The sequence below is a fragment of the Nannospalax galili genome, unplaced genomic scaffold (genome assembly GCF_000622305.1).
Source record: "Nannospalax galili isolate Female #2095 unplaced genomic scaffold, S.galili_v1.0 scaffold635, whole genome shotgun sequence".
Taxonomy (NCBI): Eukaryota; Metazoa; Chordata; class Mammalia; order Rodentia; family Spalacidae; genus Nannospalax; species Nannospalax galili.
Window position 1 is genome coordinate 1,239,999 of NW_008335836.1, and position 13,066 is coordinate 1,253,064.

General features: G+C 41.1%; 1 pseudogene; it reads right to left on the minus strand.

The window, feature by feature from the left end:
• Positions 1 to 4,777: 4,777 nt before the first annotated feature.
• LOC115069932 lies at positions 4,778 to 12,342 on the minus strand (annotated as a pseudogene).
• Positions 12,343 to 13,066: the final 724 nt, after the last annotated feature.

Sequence of the window (13,066 nt, forward strand, 5' to 3'; positions counted from 1 at the left end):
TGCAAAGGTGAAGCAGACCACAAGAACGAAGGATTCACTCACCACCCCAGACCTTAGAAGAGTCACCAGAGAAATGAAAGTTAAATCGTTAAGGGCGGGAAGAAAGGGGAAGAGAAACTACAGACAACAGGTGCATCAATAGAAGCCTCTAGAGTCCTACGAAGGGAGGGAGTTGCCCAGGCATCAGCTGCTGCCTTTTCAGAGAGCTGGTAAGGGAAAATGGCTTTCTTCATGGTCTGAGGAATTCGATGGGTCGGTTTCTTCAGGCCCCTTTCAAATTCACCCAGCAAATACCTGAAAGTCGGGAAAGTTGCCCCTAATGCAAAGGCCTGGGTGCCTCCGCTCTAACTAGCAGGGTTTTCTTTCCTGCCAACTAGTCCAAACCATTTCAGGTAAGGGTGAGGCAGGAAATGACCCTTCATCATTTGAAGTCATAAGCCTACCAGTCCCCTCTTCTTTAAGTTGACCAATCCAAAGATAGGGGAGGGGAAACCACTAAAACCTTAGAACCCAGGCACTCCATGGGGGTTGTTGGATTCTCAGTTTCAGGTTTCCATCTCCACTTGTGGAGACCTTCATCCTTCGGTGTGTGTGTACATATTCGTGTGATCTTTATGAGCATGGATGTGATTCTTTATCTTTCAGTAAGAGTTTGTTTACCTGTTGTTCTTTGCTAGTCTAGGTTTTCTCTGCCTTTATTTCTTTAATTATCTGAGAAAATGAACCAACCCCTAGACAGTGACCAACAGTACCCCTCGCTCAGTTGATAACATATAACTGTCCACCTGCCCCGTTTCTTCTCCTCATTATATATTCCAGCGCTGATTAACCCATGCGTCACTGTGTGGACCTGGCTCAGTTGTCTATCCACAGCCTTCCTTCTAGCTCCTCCCCTTCCCTGCCTTCCTTCATCATCTCTCTCTCCCTCTCTGTCTCCCTATCCCTTTCTCTTCATATTAGAGCTGAGCTTCAACACCTTGGCTCAAGTATCTGGGATCGCAGGTGCTTAACTCCATGCCCAGAAAATCTTATTTGAAGATAAATTCCACTTACAGTATGTAAGGTGATCTGCTTTACTGTAAATTTGCTGTTTAAATGTTAATCTCATCTGAAAAATAACTTTATGGCTATTGTGATGGCTTAGCAGGTAAGGAAGTAGGCATGCCGCCAAGCCTTCTGTCCTGAATCCTAGCTGGACATGTTCTGCCCAGGCATCCATAACATTTTCTTGAAATGTCTATTAATATCCCTCATGATAAAAGTCATTGGAAAAATCACAATGGTTTTATTGACTGAATAGTTTTTGTCTTTTTCCTCTAGTTCATATTTTGAAACTAGTTTTGGTTGCATTTAGAGATGGAGGCTCTGAGAATGTAATTCTATATGTTCTTAATGGTGGGACCATGACCCCAAAATGAATGTTCTTATAAGAGACACATAGAGTCTGCTACTTCTGTCCAGCTAACACCAAAGGGCATGGGGGCTCTTAATAACAAGACTCCTTATTAGTACTATAATCTTGGAATTCTAGTGTCCAGAACTGTGAGGAAATCAATTTCTGATATTTAATCGACTCAGTCAGTATTTTGATATGGTAGCTCAAACAGATTAACACAAGCCTAGTTGAGGAAGTGTTCCTGATAAACAAGACCCGCCAAGAAGAAGATGGTGGTAAAAACCTACAATTAGGGCCAGAAAGATGTCACACTGGTTAAGAGTGTTTACTTGTTTTTCCAGAAGACCAGAGTTTGATTCCTAGCATTAATGTTGGGCTGCTCACAAACTCCTGTAGCCCCAAGTCCAGAAAGTTGGACATCTTTTTCTGACCTATAAATGCATATGTACACCACACACACACACACACACACACACACACACACACACACACACACAAAGTTCTGTCCATAACCATCTCCAAAGCAATTATTCTCTGCCTTCCAAGAGCAAGTCCCGAGTCCAAGGCCTGTCCATCAACTTGTACCAACTGTCCCTCCTTCCCTGTCATTTGTTGCCATACATACATCGTAAATAAAAATAGAAATTAAATCTTAAAAAAACCCACAAGCAGAAGGGCAACTTGCTGAGTGCAAAAATACAAAATAGACAGTGAACCAATGTTGAAATACCTGCTGTGCTGCACGACCAAATACCTTAAAACACTAGTCACGGTCTGGAGAGATGGCTCAGCAGGTAAGAGCACTGGCTGCTCTTGCAGAGAACTGTAAATGTCGTATTTCGTTTGTTAGGAATGTTTTGGTTTCCCTTGTCTCTACTTTTACTTTACATAACATACAACCTGTTGAATTTATATCACAGTAGATCAACATTATTAATACTTCTTATTGTACAGTATTGGAGTTGAGTGCACAAGAAAAACAAACATTACTCAATGACTTGAATCTGCTGGAAAAGGGTCAATGTGTGCTGGCTGTGGACAGGAACACTGCATCACATTAAGTGGGAGTATGACCACCTTACTGTCTTTACTTAGAGATGAAGTGTAATTCAAAAGGTTCACTGATGCCAGGCCTTATGGCACAGGCCTGTAATCTTAGGCTCTTGGGAGACTGAGACTGGAAGACTACAAATTGAAAGCTTGCCTGGATTATTGAGTAAATTCAAGACCAGACTGAGCAGCATATTGAGATTCTCTCTCCAAATAAAAAGTAATAGGAAGAGGAAGGTTGGGGTATAGCCCAGTGGTAGAGCCCTGACGTAACATGAGCAAGACCCTAGGCTCAATCTCCAGTACTTTAAAAAATGTTTATGGCCTTCTGTGTATATCACATTCTGTTCCATGAGGATGCTTTGATGGTGAGAGTTTAGGGATGATTTTATGTTCTTTCTACCCCCTATTCCACTATGTTCCATGAGCCTTACGTGCATTGTAGGAGTGTCAGAGTGTGATACACACAGAAAACAACAACTGGCTAAAGTGTAAAGAATAAAAGACTGAAGAGTACATGTCCCTGGATAGGACTCCTCTATTAAGCTGTACCCAACCAGGAAAAGGGGGGTGGAAAGATCGTAAGAGCCAGGGTTGGTGCTTGAATATAAGGAAACAGAGTCTTCCAGGCCTCTGGCAACCTGCTCATATGAACTTAGAGCAATGGTGATAGCATGTACAAGACTCATGCAAACTCTATCACAAAAAGCCTAGCATAGAACTGAGGAAATGGGCAGACCCCAGCCTTAGCCAAAGAAGGCAGCTGCTGGGTGAGGGAGAGTTGATCTTTAAGGGAATAACTCTAGATAGGTTAACCAGACTCCAGTAGATGAATTTGCACTGAGGGACATCTGGGTACATAAACTTTACTTGATAGGCCTTAACATATAGGACAGAATGCATAAAATTTTGTGGAGAGGGGCTTTGGGGGGCACAAATGGGATCCAAATATGATGAAGATGTATTGTATAACATGCATAAAAATTCAATAAAAATAAACATTGGAAAAAAAAGGTTTATTGGTATGAAGGTTGACCAAGTTGACAATGAGTGAAATTGTATTGGTTCTTTTCATGTGTCAATTTTGTCTGGTCATAAGATGTCCCAAATGCTATTCTAAATGTTGTTTGGAAGATATCTTAAGGTGGAATTCATATGTAAACCAGTAGATTTTGTGTAAAACAGATAAAATCCATAAACACTTCATTTACCCTAAGTGAAGGATTTAAGAGAAAAAATGACAGCAGTTCCCTACACCTCAAAGGAGGGAATTCTACTTCCAGACTGTTTAGATATTAGACCTGAAACATCAAACCATCCCAGTGTGCACTACAGGTTTTCTGTCTCTCTGTGGGTGATGTGTATGTGCACACATTTCTGAGTATGCACATGAGTGCACACATATCATGTTGCACACTGGAGATCAGAGCTAACCTGGAGTGTTAGTCCTTGCATTCTAATTGTTCGCTGTCTACTCTAGATTTGCTGGCTACAATCATCCAGAGATTGTCCTGTCTCTGCCTCCCATCTGGCTGTAGGAGTGCTAGCATTACAGACCATACTACCAATCCCAGCTTTAACGGGATTCTGGGGGATACAAACTCATAGCTGCAAGCTTCTGCAACAAGTAATTACTCACGGAGTCATCTCTCACACCCCACTGCAGATTTTTGTTTACCAGATTCCATATTATGAGAGACAGTTAACCTTTCGTGGTTATCTATATACGCAACAGAAGAACAGGTGTAGGGATATATCGGAAGGTCTCAGTGACGAGGCAACTCTGAGAAAGAAGAGCACACCTTACTTGTCTCTAGCAAGATGGATGAAAGTCACTGAAGCTGGGGCATGGCTCAGTGGAGGCACAACGGAGGAGCCTGGCAACAGTGAGAGCTAAGTTTAAAAGTGAACCCAGCACTGGACACCATTGATGGACTAGGAGTCAGGATGAAGAGGTTGCCTAACATCCTCTTTAGACAACAGGATGGCCCCTGGATTGCTGTGACAATCAAAATAGATTTTTTTTCCCAAAGAGGATGTCTGAGTCACAGGCTGTCAACTCCTGACCATTTGGGGATGATTCCAGTTTTTACAAGGTTGTACAAGCTGCAGGTTGTCCATGGACAATCCTGCAGAGTGAAGGCTTCTTATGTCATGTGCCCTAATACATTTCCCACTCATTCACGTCTTTCTTATTATCAGTCTTATTAACAGGACAGCATGACTGCTACTCAGAGGCTCAGAGGTAATGGGAACAGGAAAGCTCTAGAGCCAGCACAGGCAGACAGTAACCCACAGTCGTGTCCACTGGATTTGGGGGCTCAGAATACGTCATCGGCCTGTTATGCGGAAGGAGAGGTAGAGCAGGAGCATCATGGGCTGCATTTCTTTTCTGCAGAGGTCTCCACTTCTGGGACCAGGGTCTTTAATTCTTTCCAACTGGGTACTTTGTTCTGAACGGGGGAGCTGCGCACTTTCATTAAATGCAAAGACATGGATGTTCCTGAAGAGTCGCTAGTTAATAACTTAAGACCTGTCCAGACTGTTCTTAGTGAGAGATTCAGTACAGGGCATGGGATGACGTTGGACAAGATCTAAGTCAGGGACAATGTTGCCTGCTCCTCCCAGTTTTCACAGATAAGAGCCCGAGGAAGGGGTGTGTGCAGGTGTGAACAAATAATACATAAAAACTTTTGAAAAGATTGCAGATCACAATCTGGCATGGTGACTCATGCCTGTAACCACAGCTCTGAGGAGGATGAAGTCAGAGGATCAAAAAAAATAAAAGAATTACATGTCATTTGACTAAACATTACCCCACGTTGTTTCTGTTGTTTGGTTAGTTGATTGATTTTTTTTTTTTTTAGAGAGGGAATTCCCATAGCCCTAGCTAGTGTGGAGCTCACTATGTAGACCAGGCTGGCCTCAACCTCACAGAGGTCTTCCTGCCTCTACTTCTTGAGTGCTTGGATTAAAGGCTAGCACCATGTCGGGCTATCCTGCTTGATTTTAAGGAATGGAATGACTAAATTACAAAATCACAGATTTTTTTTTGACAAATTATAGAAAAATGTTTCTGTTTAGTGAAAGTAAATGCCCTTAACTTCATAACTGTCAAGTATTTTAAAACTATATTTCTTGAATAATTCTTTTCCATGGGAAATCCTTCCCTCCATTTTAAAATAGATGTAACTGTGTATCGTGCACAGTGTAGTTAGATCAGACACATTTGTGAGATTTCCCCAAGTGCTACATTTGCCTGGTTAACTAAAGTTAACCAGTGAAAAGACTAAAGTCTTTTCACTGAGGTAAAAGTAGATTACAGACATGAAAGACAAAGCCTACTCTCCATCACGAGACAGGAGGAAACTGTCTGCAGAGAGTGCTAGTGAGGTACTCGATGGTACCCATGTATTTTAGCATTTTAATTATCAGGTCTTCCCCAGAAGTTCTGACCTAGGGTAGAAAACGGGCATTTACTCAGATAGGATCTCTTCTTCACAGTGCTTGGCCTTAGGATTTCTCAAGTTCATCTTTGGGTAACCTTTGAGAGAGAGATTCCAAACTAAATAACTACAGTGTGTATATGTGTGTATGTGTGTGTGTACATGTGCCATGGCATGCATATGGAGGTCAGAGGACAACTTTTTGGAGTCAGGTCTCTCCTTCCATCTTTATGTTGGTTTTAGAGACTGAACTTAGATTGCCAAACTTGTGCGACAAGTGCCTTTATGCACTGAGCCGTTTTACTGAACTTCTGACATGGAATCTTAATAATCATTTATTATAGTTAAAGTGAAAAGGAGCCAAAATCAATAGACAACATAGTTGATTGTCAGTCACATGTGAGAAACAACACGTTCTTACATATTGTGTTATTAATATTTTACAATATGATACAAGGTGAGTTTACTAGTTTTATCAGCAGTACTAGTCACTCACTGTAATATGAATATCACAGAATTTAGTTTACCTGATGAGGACCAATATGCGATAATACAAAAATTAATGCCCCAAAAATAAATGTGAAAAAGAAAAATAAATAAACACAGACATCTATGGTAAAACTGAATTAGCCTTGATAGTAGTTATCGGGGCCTAAAAATAAGACTTCAGGAAAGTGAACTCTAGTTCCCTTATTTGCCCATTGTTATATGGGACACAAAATACAAAATACATTTGTCACTAATCAACAGAACAAAAGCATACTGAGACATTTCAGTGGCTGCTTTATACTCGGTGAATTTATTTTGTTTCTTACTCTTACAAATGCAGTATTTGTGCCAAAATTCTAAGAAAATAAGCAGAGTCATCTAAATATCCTATTCAAGTTTACAGTGCTGATATGCAGAGAGGCAGGATTTGAACCTAGAAATTTTGGACTCACAGTCTGTACTCTTAGTCACTACCATTTGTGATATTTTCTCTTTAGTTCCTTGATAAAGAAGCATCATGGTAAACTGTTCATGGCTCACTCAATGACCAGAGACTCCTACACATGATCTTCAACAAGGGAAAGGCTGTTGGAGAACTTCATGTAATATGTACCATTGGCACAAAGAATGATGTTACAGAGATGTGGCAGAGGTGAAGGAAGAAGTTCAGGAGAGCCTCCTTGGCATGTACACGACCCTGGGTGATCTCTAGAATCCCTCCTCCCAACAGGCACATCCAAAAAGTGAGGAGAAGAAGAAATGGAAAAAGAAAAAGAAGGTTAACAGGGGTACTACCTCACCTTACCGGGAATCAGTCACTTCCTTTAGGTGTGTAGGAAATAATGAATTATTATTCTCTGGTTAACAATCAAGGCATTGGGGAAAAGAGGTTCAAGGAAATGTGTAGGTCCTAATTCCTATTTGTGGATGAAGGACATTCAAATGTAAGATTATAGACAGCAAAGAAAAGGTTAAAATGGTGCCCATGAGAACAGGTTTGTGAGATATACATCAGGGAGGGGCACTGCATAGAAACAGGTGAGGGTTTAGGAATCCGACCAGCACACCACCACTGGCTGTGCAGTTCCAGGAGAATTTGATGTCCTCTTCTGATCTCTGCAGGCATTGCATGACATAGGTGCATTTACATGCAAGCAGGAGACACACTCATACACAAAAATAAAAAATAATACATAAAATATTTTTTAAAAAATGAAACAGCCTGAGGCAGGCAGGTGGGTGACATTTTAGACGGGATGATACTCTATTTCCACACTCTTCTAAAGATGTCATAGAGGTGGATCAGTTATTTGCACCTGGGCCAAAATATTGTGCCCAGAGTTTCGAGTCTGTTTTTGAAAATCTAAATATAACCACAAAGAAAGCCCTTCACTCTCCTATTCTCAAGAGAAAAAAATACGAATATGTAGGAATTTTCCCAATGGACTATTCTGTGAACTTTGCAGACATAGAAGACATATGCCATCAACAGTAAACCCAAGCACTTGTTAAATGCAGAACCAGAGTTAGATGCAGATACACAGGATGAATAAAATCTTGGAAACACAAGGACTCTGATGGCACCTGTACCACCTTAACATTAATCCTACTCTTTAGCCAAACTCTGTAATTCCCAAGAACCCATTCCCCTACTGTACAAGCTAATCTATTCTCCACAGTTACAAAACACTCAAATCTGGATTTTTGAATGGAAATTCAAGATAACATGACATCTAACTTCCTTCATCCTGAGGGTATTTAGTCAGGACTAATTCTTACTACACACAAGTATCATCCTTCTCCTGGGTCCCACATAAACCTTTCTGGGTTGTAATTCACATTCTAGGGAAAAGGGAGAAAACATGAATTAATAATAGGCTCTCTTTCTTTGCAAGGTTTCATCACATTTTCCCTGGCCTCTAATATGCAGAAAACAGTGATGGTCCTAGTGCCAAACAGAGAAGAGATGCAAGCCAGTTACCCATGACTCTCAGTGAAGGGGTTTAAATATAATGTGTGAACATTTATTTAGCAGATATATAATGGGATAGACAATAATTTGCCACATACTACAAGACTTTGGACAACCAAAGATGAATAAATAATACTTGCCAAAAAGCATACAAATTTATTGCTGAGGGTACAACTAAATAAGGGATTCTTCTCATTCTCCATGCTAGCTAAAACTGACCTCATTCACTCCATTAAGTTCAGTTCGCACATACCTGAAGCTGACTTCTAATTTTATTTGGAAATTAGTTAGCATAGGGCCCAGAGAACTCTACCATCATCACCAGGAAGAACACAGCAGCACAGAAGAACAGAAAATAGTTTCCAGGTCTTATGAATCCCAGGTGCTGGGACACCCTTCAGTCCTACCTGCAGCATCTTCATGGTTGACCTGCAACCGACACTCCAGGTCTGAAATGACATCTTCCATCAACTTGCTCTGTCGGACCAGCTTAGTTTCAGACTCTGACAGGATATCCAAAAGGTCTTCCTCTTCTTCCTTCAGCTTTTGCAGCTCATTCTTCTCCTCGGAGTCTAGGATGTCTCTCAGTGTTTAAACTCTTCCTGAACATTCTGTACATTTCTCTGTATTTCATTCTTTGGGGATAAGAAAGACACTCAAATTGATGGGGTGGAGACAGACATCACTGGTGTGCTAAGGGGATTCTCACAGGGGATGGAGATGGGGAAAGGGAAATAATTCTTAGGGACGTATGTGTTACCTTTTAGTTTCTGTTCATGACATTCTAAACAAAAGCTTTAAGTCAGTTTTGTAGGACTACCTAAGCCAAAATGGGATCCTTGGGTATGGCTAAATTTCACACATCTGTCTAAGACACTTATTCCTTTCTGCATGACTCCTCACTACAATTGTGAACCTCCTGCCTGTAGCTGATCCCCAAGAACAGAACCAAGACCCATTTCCAAGGATCTTCCTCTAGTAAACTCGTAGTTTGGAAAAGCATCACAGGACTGAGACCCTGGACTCTCAAGTTGTTCTCACCAGAGGCCCTCCCTGTGATACCTGGGCTGGTTTGTGATGTATTCAGTCTCCAACCCCCAAAGGAACAGAATTAGTCAATAGTCAAAGCCTCTTGGCCCTATCAACTACCAGGGAAAAACAAGGGAGGGAGCTGCTTCCCCACGTCCTGCCCAGAGATCTGCCTGACTCCCTTAGCAAGTGTCTGCCTTGCCTGCCAGAAGGTTTTGTATTCTTTGATGTCATCTTTCCAGTCCTCCAATTTTTTCTCGTCTGTCGTCAGCTTCTTCAGCGCTGCCTTTAGATTCTCCTGTGAGGAGGGAATTGCCCCAGACTCAAGCTATGAGCTTTACTATGGCCTTCATTTCTACACCAAAGGCAAAAAAGGTCCTTTTGGAAAGACTGGAAGCCTGAGTATGTTTCATTCTTTTTTAAAAAAAATTGTGGTATATAGGTCTGAAATATACATACACATGACAACCTTATCAATCAAGAAACAGGAAACATTCTTAGTTGAATTCCCACCACCAACAACCCACTACTTTAACTGCAGCATCAGGAACTGTGATAGTTTTGTTGGTTTTTTGAACATTTACATGAATTGACGTATGCTTCAGACAGGCACAGTTCTGAGGGTCTGAATTCTTATGTTCAATATCACATGTGTGACATGCACCCACAGTGCATCTACATATTCTATTTCACTGCAAAATGACATTTTTTCACTAACTACACTACTGATGGTTACGTGGGTGGTTTTTAGTTTTTAAGTACTATGAATAAATGTGATAAACCGCAAACTAAAAGAACACCTGGAGCTGGAGTTGCAGCTCAGTGACTGAACTCTTCCTTATCCTCATGAGATCCTAAATTCAATGCCTAAAAACCCAGAAGATACATATGGAAAAATCAGGTTGATTTCAGAAGACACAAGAGTCTGTAGAAATTGAGAGGATTCAACTAACACCTAGGTGTGAGTTACCATCCTTGCACAGAGAAACATTTAAAAAAAAATTCTATTTATTATTTTTATTTTATGTGTATCAGTGTATTGCCTGCATGCTTAAAAGCGTATCTGTGTCATGCAAGGCCTGCAGAGGTCAGAAGAGAGCACTGGATCCCCTCGGATCTGGAGTTACAGACAGTTATGCGGGTGCTGGGAATCGAACCTGGGTCCTCTGCAAGAGCAGCTGATGCTCTTAACCACAGAGCCATCTCTTCAGCCCCAAAAAACACTTTTTTAAAAGAAGGGACCTTACTATACAGTCAGGCTGCTCTAGAATTCTTGATCTTTCTGCTACAGGAATTATAGGCGGTGCTACTGGACATGGTTAAACCGGTATTTATTTTACACTAATAAAGGAACCTGATCGTGCATCAAGGGAAGAGTTTCCATCTCAAGCCATCTCTATTACTCTTTCTTCAGAGCCTTTCTTGGACATTAATCTTCAGAATTGCAGGGCTATCAATAAAAATATTTTCTGGTGTCCTCCAGCTTGTATTCTAGTGTGTCTTATAATTAAGTGGAGGGGCAAACATGTCTTTTTAGGCCTCAGAAGGCAAAAAAGAAAAAAAAAAAAGGATGGAATGACATTCCAGGTCTCTATTCTATCGTGGCCAGACAACTTATCTGTCACATAAACTGGTCCTGTGTTCTGCTCTTCCTTCAACTGATCATTTCTTTCTTTCCTTTTTTCCTTTTTTTTCTTTTTTGAGCCACAAAATATATTTGAGAAACTTTATGGAATTCACAAACTATGACTTCTTCATTTTCTACAGAGAAAAATGAAACTTCTTAAGTATATGCAGTCAGCAAAATAACATCCATAATGGTGAGACAATGCATATAACTTATGTCTGCTAACTTGTATCACATTTCATATACTCGTTATATTTTCTTGGTATATTTATTAATTCTTACAGCATTATCATAATTGGTCCTAGGTTCAGAAAAGATGGAATAATTATTATTCATTGACAGTGTATTTCAGCAAAGAGTGACATCTTGTATAACAGTATTGAAGTTTTGTATGAGAATATTTTTAAAAACATTTTACTTATTTTTATGTGTATGAGTGTATTTTCTGCATATGTGTAAGTGCGCCTATATCATGCATTGCCCGCAGAGGTCAGAGGAAGCCCTTGGATCCCCTGGAACTTGAGCTATGGACAGTTGTTAGCCACCATGTGGGTGATGGGAATTTGAACCTTGGTTAAGAGCAGCCAGTGCTCTTAACCACTGAGCCATCTCTCCAGCCATGAGAATCCCCATGAGAATCTTCTTAAATGACGTATTTAGAATTTATCTGCCTTAAGGACAAGTAAGCACTATGACAGCTTATGTAGAGTACTTTCTTAGGCACTTCGGCTGATAAAATAAGTGTCATGAACTGGGTAGCCTAGAAACAACAGAAATTTATTTCACAGTTCTGGAAGTCAGGAATTCCAAAGTCAAGGCACTAGCAGATTTGTTATCTGGTAAGGACCCACATCTTGTTTTTCAGATAATGATATTCAACCTCTCATTTCTTACCTGGTACTCCTGGGCCACCTCTTAAAATAGAAAGTTTGGAGACTACAGTGCTCCTGAGATCACTCACAAAGCAAGCAAATGACCTTCTTGTCCACCTTACAGAAGAGCTGGCATTTCTCTCTATGGTGTGCACAGTGATACATCTGCTCCTCCTTCAGTCCCTCTACTGACTCCCTTCAGTCTGTCATCTGCTGACTCCCTTCAGTCCCTCTACCATATTGGCCACATGCCTATTTGGCCTCAGATCCTCAAACTGGTAACTGACTCGGCACACAGGGCAGCTGCCCTTCCCCTCTTGGTCTTTGGTGGACTCATAGTTCAATGTGATACAAGCCTGGCAGAAGCTGTGGCCACAGTCTGCGCTCACAGGTTCCTTCAGGAGCTCCAGGCAGATGGGGCAGGTCACCTCCTGTATGCTCTTCAGGACTGCTGAATCCATAAAGGCAGTGTGCTGCTCCTGCCTGTCCTGACTGCAGTGTTGTCCTGCTCAGATGCCTGCACCATCAGGAAGGTGAAGAGGTCAATGTAAAAGAGGCAGGAAGAATAAACAGTGATGATGCGGAAATCAAGGATGGGCCAAGAACAGAACAGTGAAAGGCAAAGAAGAAAAGGGAGAGAAACATGGAAAGTTTAGTGACACGGCAAAGAGCTTTTCTTAGTAATTTCCAGTCTGTACCTTGCAGTTCATGCCATAGGACCAATTTCAGATACATAATAACTGATATCTCCCCCTTTCATGAACAGGAGGAAAATTCAGGTGTTTTCTACCAAAATTCTAATCTATTATTATTTATCCTTGACTTCTGTTTCTCCAAACAAAAATAACACATCCTCAGTGTTAAAAGCACAAAGCATTTCCAGGTGCCCTGGTAGTTCGTTCTTTTCATATGCCACTGACTCCACAGACACTCTTGTTAGAGTATCAATAAGCCCCATAAAGTGAACTGGTCCAGACCACAAAAAAAAAGTCTAGTCTATCTGTTGGAGGACCTACTTTTTCAGTCTCACTGGTGATGGAACCACTCCCAGGAAGGCAGGTTCACCTTAAGTTATGCTAACTAGATGGGCGGAATACCTGGTGTGATAATGAGGTAGTGAATATTTCCTGTCTGGAATTAGCACAATTCCCCACAGAACTTCCAGACCAACCACAGTCATGTAGG